Source organism: Pseudochaenichthys georgianus, chromosome 7 (genome assembly GCF_902827115.2).
Source record: "Pseudochaenichthys georgianus chromosome 7, fPseGeo1.2, whole genome shotgun sequence".
Taxonomy (NCBI): Eukaryota; Metazoa; Chordata; class Actinopteri; order Perciformes; family Channichthyidae; genus Pseudochaenichthys; species Pseudochaenichthys georgianus.
Window position 1 is genome coordinate 24,326,369 of NC_047509.1, and position 9,194 is coordinate 24,335,562.

Consider the following 9,194-nt stretch of genomic DNA (forward strand, 5'->3'; position numbering starts at 1 on the left):
ACTGTTGAGATTTGAATCATTTTTATTAACAATTCTCTCTTCCCACATAACCCCCCCAAAGAGTCATCTTCGGTTCTGCTTCCTTTGAGGTTCACTCGGAGGAGCAGACCAGGAGCGGGGGTTCTTCCTTCCCCTCCGACTCGTCGCCTGCAGATCCTGTCTCTGCAGCGGAGGAACGGATACCTGGGACGGAGCCCCTGCAGCTGCCGAAGGGCGATTATGTCGCCGTTGCTGTTCTCGCCGCTGTCCGCGCTACCCCCGTTGAGACTGTTGCGGGGGCTGCGGGTGCTGTCGTTGCTGCCGCTGCTGTCGCTGAGGCTCTTTGTCCCTAAGCCAGCTAGCGTCATCTGCCTGCTCTGCCGCAGATTTCATAGACTCCACCATGGTGTGGAACTGTGGTCCAAATAGTCCGTCCGGACTGATTGGAGCCTCCAGCAGATCCTTTCCTGCACCCTCCAGTATATTTCCCTGCTGTAGCCAGAGATACCGGTGGACCTGTGTCGCCCATGCCGCAATCCGCGCCTGCGAGACTGCGACTGCTGCGCACAGTGTAAGTGCAGTACTGGCCGCCTTCCCTATCTCCTCAGCCTCCACTGAGGACATAGTCTTTGACCGCTCGGATATTTCCACCATGGAGTTTGACAGCAACGCTATATTGTTCGGCGCCGCTGACGCCTGAAACGCACACTGGTGCATTCTGTCCGTCTGTCGGGCGACAAACCGATCTTTGGTGGCAGCCAGCATGGGTTGCCGTCCGGTAACTGCGCTGGCCCCAAAGAACGCCGTGAGGTTCGGCTCTAGAGGAGGCACGGTCGGGAAACCTACATCCGTGAATCCCACCACTCTCGTGAGGGGCACGTATGTCCCTATCGGAGCCCTCATTGCTCCAGGGTCCTCCGCCGCCCCCTCCTGGTACTTCCTTATGGCCGGGAAGCGTGGCCAGACCGGGTCACTCTTAACCTGTGTACCCGGGAGAACACCCCGGACATGTCATCCGGAGGCGAGCTCTCCTGAGCTAGGGGAACGGGGAGATTTCTCCAGGCGGCCGCCTTGGATATAATCTCCGGAAATTCCAGGAGAATCCCGCCAATCGACGGCAACGCCGTGGTGGCGGAGATAGGGTTCACAGGATCATACACCGGACCTACACCGGGTCCCCTACCTGTCTCCTCCGTCCGGAGGGGAGAGATAATGGGGGACTCCTCACCCGGTGATCCCTGAATGGAGGGGACGTAGTCGTCCGACTTGTGCCCGCCATTCGGTTCCAGGAAATCAAGGGCTTTGTCCCCGGAGTACTCCTCCTGGACGGGCCAATCGTCCTCGGCAGCTGCAGCAGCGAGAGCGTCCGCTCTCTGCTGTCTGAGGGCCAGCGGCAGACGGGCACAATGCGAGCATGATACCCCGGGAGTGAGAGCAGCGTTCGCATGCTCTATTCCCAGGCAGGACTCACACTGTGAGTGCCTGTCAAAGCTCATAATGTAGCCCGACCCGCATACTAGGCAATCCCTAACGCAACCTTGACTTTCCTGCCCAGTCTCCATCTTACCAGAAAAACAAAGCTTTTTAGGAGGAATGTTTGTTTTTCAGTAAGTAGCTCTTAAAATAACTGGTTTTGCCTGTCGGAGTGCTGAAGAAAAGTAGGAGTGGATTGTAGGGCCTACTTCCTATTTTATACGGAAGTGAGCCTGGAGGTGGGGCCCACGTCATAGGTGGGGCCCACGTCATAGGTGGGCGTGGAATAAGTCTGTCAGTGCTGCACACGTGCAGAGGGGATTACCCAATAGCGATAGCCTTAAAGGGCGAAGCCTGATATAGAACCTTAGCTGCTACAAAAAGTCAGGCAACTGAGCGTATATGTCCAACAAGCCTCTTTAATTAGTAGAAAATAATGTGTACAGTATATGACAGATAATTGGATCTGCTCCAAATTGTAATGGGTACCTACCACCCAGGGTTTCCGCTAGGATTTTTTCTCGCCGGTCAAATGTCCGGGCAGAATTCATTTTACCGGACTAATTTGAAACTTACCGGTCATATTTCAATAATAATAATAGTTGTGTAGCAGAGTTTCCGTTAGCAGGTAATTACCGGACTATGAGCAGATATGCTTCAGTTTAAAACTCAGTTCACTGGCTCATTTTTATATTGCTTCAGTTTATAATCGTAACAGATCGAAAAATTCAGATTCATTTTTCAATAAATGATTCCACAAACAACAAACAACATAATTATTACATTCAAACAAACTACTTGTAGTAGATAACGTACATTATTCAGAAGTTTACATCAACTTTGAATAATAACACGGGAGAAACGGAGCCTCTCTTTTCCCCTCTCTCTTTCCTGACAGCACGTCAGTTTCTCATGCAGCTCCTGCAGCCCGCTAAACAGAGGGCGGGGCTTCAGGTGATCCTGCAGAGCTGCATGTCTCGGTCAGACTCAGCAGCTGATCTGATCTCTCTCTCTCTCGCTCCGGTTACACTTCACTCGCGTTTATGTCCATATCGATCAGATCCAGCTCTCCTGATCGGCCTTATAGAGAGCACCGATCAAACTATTAAGAGTGAATATCGGCCGATAATGACCGGCGGCCGATCGATCGGAGCCTCCCTAATTATTACCAGACATTTTGACCGTCAGGTTTTGAATTTACCGTTTTTTTATAAATTTTACCAGCTAAAAACCGGTAATTACCGGCTAACGGAAACCCTGCTACCACCATGTTTTCACCACGTTTCATGAAAATTAAGCAGTAGTTTTTTTCCATAGAATAGAATATATCTTTATTGTCATCATACAAAGTACAACAAAATTCCTTTGGCAACTCTCACAGCAGTAAAAAATAAACACAATAAATAAATAAGAGTGGTAAAAGCAGAGGTAGTAGCAATGACAGTGCAACGAGTTAAAATGCAATGTCAATGTGCATATTTACACTTGGTCTAATATGTAATACATATTAGTAAAAATAGCCGTGTGTGTGTGTGTGTGTGTGTGTGTGCGTGCGTGCGTGCGTGCGTGCGTGCGTGCGTGCGTGCGTGCGTGCGTGCGTGCGTGTGTGTGTGTGTGTGTGTGTGTGTGTGTGTGTGTGTGGAAGTCAGTCATCTAAGGTTTCAACAGATGAGGATTCACACAGAGGACCCTTGGTTAACCTTTTACCTTTAACTGCTCAGGTATATGGAGGTCACATCTGGGGTATTCATATGTCCTCCAAACCTTGGACGGCTGGTGTTATGTGTTTTGGAAATGCTTGTGTCTGGAAGAGTGGTTTCTGTCCTCTGCAGGTTCAATTGTCAGTTAGCAACCAGAGTTCAGTGCATGGCACAAAAGGTCTAGTTATTTAATGATTCAGAATACAATCAACAAACGTTAAGCCATGGGAGAGGCCCTGAACCTGCCGTCGCATGGTCAGAATGTCTGTACAGAAATATTTCCCAGGATAAACTGTGGGAATGAGGCCCTTCTCTCTGCGCGATATTATTGGTGTTCACTGCAAAAGGTTCATACGGAGGCTCCAGGGTAGGCTTATTTAGGGCAGCGCAACATTCCAGGATGATAGGTGGAATTAGGGCCTCAAATTGTTCAGTTTGTCTCACATTCTGTCTTATGAGGAGAAAGGTGTTCATATGCAAGAAATGCATTTATATGAATCTTAAATATATAGTCTAATTTACAACAAAGTCATTGATATATAATTTATAAAGAACAACATAGACAAAAGGTTACATTTCAAATAGGTTACATTTCAAATACAGAAAAAATACAAAAAAATCCTCGTGGTAAATAATCTTGTGATCTAAAGAAAACAAAGTGTCTTTCTTGAAATAACTGGATAATTGTCCCCTCATTGTTTTTTTTAGTTTTACCCGTTTTCACAAGAAAACTACGTTTAGTTTTCTCCAGATAACCGTAAAATTATGCTTTTGAGGTAATATTATGATTACAAAATATTTAACGAATGACTTTGTGATAAGGCCAACATCAACACCATGGGAGCAATCTATAAATAAAGTAAAGTTTCTAAAAGTACTTGATGTATACTTTGTGCAGTTGTGCACTTTTTGTAATCCTCGCGTGTAGAAAGGTTAAAAAAAAAAAAAAAAAAACCTCTGCAGGCTAGAAGAATGTGCAGGTGCTCAATATTGTCTTACATTCAAAGTAAAAAATTTATCAGATGTTCTGTTCTGTTACGACCCGTCCCCCTACCAAGCGGTAGTGGCTCCCAAGCCCGCCTTAACCTGCCATCAGGCCCTGGGGCTGGCAGGTTTTGTAGGCCCCCTATTTAAACAACAAATCAAAGTCATTCATAGCCTCGGCAGGCTCTGTGATCGCACTTCTCCACTCTGCTCTACGCGCGCCTGGTCCTCTCCTCCAGATGAGTGACGTATCGGGCCTCCCTCATGTATCTGTCCGGTTGCCGTTGGCTCCCCTCCACGTAGCAAGTCCTCGTCGTCCTCTCCATCTCCTCCAACAGATAATGTCCCTCCTGTCTGTTTTTCCTCTCCCGCTACTCCATCGCTATCAGAACCAGACGGCCTACTTGGCTCCGAGGCCCCGCGGCCGGCACCACTCGGTACAGAACTCATCTGTCCTTCCTCCTCATCCTGGCCGCCTACAGGTTTAAAATAACCTGCAAGCTTCGGCATATTTTGTAATAGCTGCTTGTCTCGAAACTACTTTTCCCTCAACAATTTCCTTTTCCGAGCGCCACTCTCAAACTTTTTCTTCTCAAACATTTTCTCCTAAACAACCTTCTTCTGTCACTCAATCACTCGCAATTTGAATAAGTCACATGTGAAACATATTCTCATTCTGATTGGCTGTTAAGTGGTGCCTACTGACTGTTACGGAGTCATCATTTTTGAGGAAAAATCTCTGGAATCCATCGATCTGATTGATTAGCGGAGCAAATGATCAAAATAGTACGGAGGGAAGATATTTTCGTTTGGATTACTGGTCTGGGGGAAGCTTACGAGTGTGTGTGTGTGTGTGTGTGTGTGTGTGTGTGTGTGTGTGTGTGTGTGTGTGTGTGTGTGTGTGTGTGTGTGTGTGTGTGTGTGTGTGTGTGTGTGTGTGTGTGTGTGTGTGTGTGTGTTTGTGTATTTTTGCGTTTGTGTGTATTGTGTTTGTTTCCCGGGGAAAACACTCACGAGAAACACCAGCTGTTGTTATGCCTGCTGTGACGTCAAGTTACTCCGTTCTCCGCTTGTAATTATGCCGAAGCTTCAAAGTTGTATTTATCATCTGAATTTGCCGAAACAAGTTTACTATTCTGAAAGCCAAGACTTTGTTTAATTGAAATCAGATGAAAACAAACTGTAACGGACCCTGCCGTGTTATCTATGATTACTATACGCCTTACATTCATAATTTCAGCGGAGGGAGGGGAACAGCAGAACAGCAGAGTGGCGAGGGAGAGCTGTCTTCTTCCCTTTACAAGCTTCAAAAATGTATTTATCGTGTGATTTTGAAAATAAAGGTTTCATATTCTGAAAGCCAAGACTTTGTTTATTTAAAAAAAAACAAAAAAACATCCGAAATAAAAAACTTTTCTTTTTTTTTATTGGCTTATGTTAGGCCCCTGATCTCCGTAGGCCCCTGGGCTTCAGCCCAGGTCAGCCCGTGCATTAAGGCGGCCCTGTCTTAAAAACAAACCACGCCAAACACAGAATATCGTTAAGGACGGGCATTTATTGTCAGCACAGCCGTAACTTACATGCCTACCGGCAAAAAGGAACCAAGTCTGGAGGACGGCAATAAACAAACAAAAAGGAAGAAGGGGGCCTGGGCCAGCGACACCATGGGCCGTAGGACCCATACTTCCCTCCTCTACCCAGAGATCTAACACAACCTACTGGCAAAAAAACAAAGCCGCGAAAAATCCTACACTAACATCCTCCAGAATTCACACAGTATAAGACAGCAAAAGAATAATGGATCCACACGTGGGGTGAGAGGAAATCCACGGATATAATCCCTCGGCATCAGGGCAGGAATAAAGAGAGCCTCTTCTTCTTCGTCTTCTTCTTCTTCTTCTTCTTCTTCTCTTTAATGGCGAATCACTTCCACTTGGAGCATATATCGCCACCTACTGTTGAGTTATTAAAGCCAGGGGCGGACCAGGTGTACCTGCGCAGCAGAGAGACAGAGAAAAGCAACACAAGCACGTAACAGTTCAATGGACAGGCCTACTTAAAACTGTTTTATGACTGTATGTGGTGGAAGTTCATAGGTCAGCAGGAGGTCTGGAGTAAATCATATACAAAACACATGACGTGGAGTACTGCAGTTGACCTTGGAAGCAACACAAGACAATGAAACCCCAGGTTTCTCAGCTGTGCACCACCCCACCTGCAGCCTCCCAAGACAGAAGAAACTTAAATATTTCCCTTGAAAGTAATTACTCCACTGGGTCTTAATCTTTATTTTTGCTACATGAAGTCTGACTGACTCTACACTAGATGGCTGTAAATTGTAGGCAAATGTTTTTTACACTCTCTCTTAATGTTATCTTAATCTATGAGCATTGTACAAAAGTGACAGCTGGCGTTTATAAATAAGATTTATATGAATTGAAAACAGAAAATTAACCCCATTAGTGATTATTTGCTTTAACTATTTTTGATGGGAGCCTCAGTGCCATTTGTTCCAAGACAACTTGTTGATAATCCCCAGCAAAGGTTTTTAGTAGTAGAGAAGTACAACAAACAGTAGTCAGTGGTAATGTTATAAGTGTTTTTTTTTTTAGTATTTGTCATTAATCTGCAATCAGAACACAGGTTTGCCATTAAGAATCAAACACTTTGCACTAACAGCCATTCCCCTCCGGATCGTTGTGCCATACTTTCAGTCAGTTCCTAAACTAGTTTGTCAGTTGAGTATTCGTTCAGTTTGTCTGTTTCCCTAAGAACTTACACTTGCTCTCTTTCCTTCAGAAAAGCCTGCCAGACTTACCTGTTTGCCAACCCCACCAGCCAACTTTCATTTCTAGCTTTCTTCTCAGCGCAGGATTCCCTTTCCCTCAACAACAACACACACCAACAAGCCACATCACACCTCTTCTGTTATTACAAGTATTAGTAGTAGTTGCTTATCCAGATTCTGTGATTGGACTCTGCATCCAACTGTGCTCCAAACCAGAGCAGGAAATTAAAGATAATTATATGTAAGAGCCGCAGGGATAATCCGTCCGTCTACCACGCCCTTTGGAAACAGTTTCTTCTTCTTGAACAAGAAGGGAAAAAAATGTAGCAAGTGTATCAACTCCTGAGAGCTTAACAACATCAAGATTGAAAAAAATACATCCTCAGCCTCTTATGAACTCTGCTTTTGCCTCTCTCCAGGTAGCCATGGAATTCACCAGGAGGGACATCTGCAATGCTAATCCCTTGGAGATAATCCCTAATGGACACAAATATACTCCTGGGACCCTTCTAGTACCTTGTGTTGCTGTTTGATCTCAACAACGCCCGTGAAGCAGCAAAACACCCTTAACGATATGTTAAATAGTTCAGTTTTTTTTACATATATGATATTCTGACCTCTTTAAGAGTTTTGTGCGTATTCATCAAGTCCTCCAAAAGGTCCTGGAGGAGCCAGCATCCGCCTCTTCTCTGGGCTCTGAACTACCTCAACTGTCTTGTGTTGATCAACCCATCCACCTGGGCCTGGCAACTCCATACCTGGAATTTGCCCGTAACACTTCACCCACATCTGCTATACTCGTTTATCTTTTCAGTGCTTTTATGTTTATCAACCTCCTCTCTTCCAATCCCAGGAACAGGATATCCCCGTTCCATCTGTCCAAGCCCACATCCAGCAGTGCCAGGTCTTGTGGAACCGTTCTGCCCTGTTGAGAGCCTCTGACCAGTATTCCACTCACAACTTCTCCCCTTGAGACAAGGTATGGCTTCCTACTCCGGATCTGCCTTCAGAAACACATTTTCAGAAACTATCCAACAGATTCAATGGACGCTCTGTAGGAATGAGGGTCATAAGTCTTTCAACTGAAACTCCCAAGTGGGGGGTGGGTCCACATCTTGAATATCATCATTTATTGTACACGTGCATAAGAGCGTTACTACATGGCGTAACTTTTAAAGACTGTGCCTATTCATGAAAGTCTTAGGTTTGTTGAATTCATGTCAAGCCCATTCTATGAAGTACATATTCTCTAATGCTCCTGCTTTCTTCATCATTCTCTCTGTGTATCTTTTAGTATTTTTGGATTGATTTATGATGTCTTTTTTTATGTAATGGGAATCCTCTTCAATTTGTATAAACCATACATAGATATATTGTGTCCCACTAGTTTTTGGAAAGTCACTGCTTTTACCTGGTCTGGTCAGAATGGCTGATTTACCTAAGTTGGAGTCTCATTACTGAGTGTCTAAATAAACAACAATATCAAACAATAACCAGATATATTCTTCTATTCAACCATATATTTTAACAGTGAATGCTTTTACTAAACCAGTGTTGACGCATTCCTCATAAGAAATTGGGCAAATATAAATACAGGAAAACAGTTATCCCAAATTGTGCCAAAACTTGTCCCCCACATTAAACCCCCTTCCGTGGGAACGCTGTAAGTGTACTATAACAATGTGGGGGCTGAACCAACAGGAATAACATGTTTTCATTGTGGCTTTTCGTTTACAAGAATACACTTCATAATTAGGTTCATAACTTGGTGCTGTGTGACAAAACGCTGACCGACTTCAACTGTTGTGTTTTTTACTAGTAACTATTGCTGCTTTTTGCAAAAAAATATACAAGGTGCAAACATTTTATTAGAATGAATAAGTAAATATTGTTAGCTCAACATTATTCAAAGGAACTATTTGACTAACTAGACAGGGGAAGAGAGTCCCCCACTGCGAGGGGGGATCCAAGTTCCCATCAGCAAAAACACGTGGGTTTGCTATCCTGGCTCCAAAATGGTGGAATGAGCTCCCCATTGACATCAGGACAGCAGATAGCCTACACATCTTCCGGCGTAGACTGAAAACTCATCTCTTTCGACTCCACTTCGAACGATAGAATTACTAACAAAAAATTGCTAACAAAGCACTTATATACTAATAAAGGACTGCTTTATCTAAAGCCAGCCACACTTGAAATATTTTGGCTCTATGAAACCTGATGTACTTATATGATTCTGTTTTCTTGAAGTTTGTATCTTCCTGGTCGAA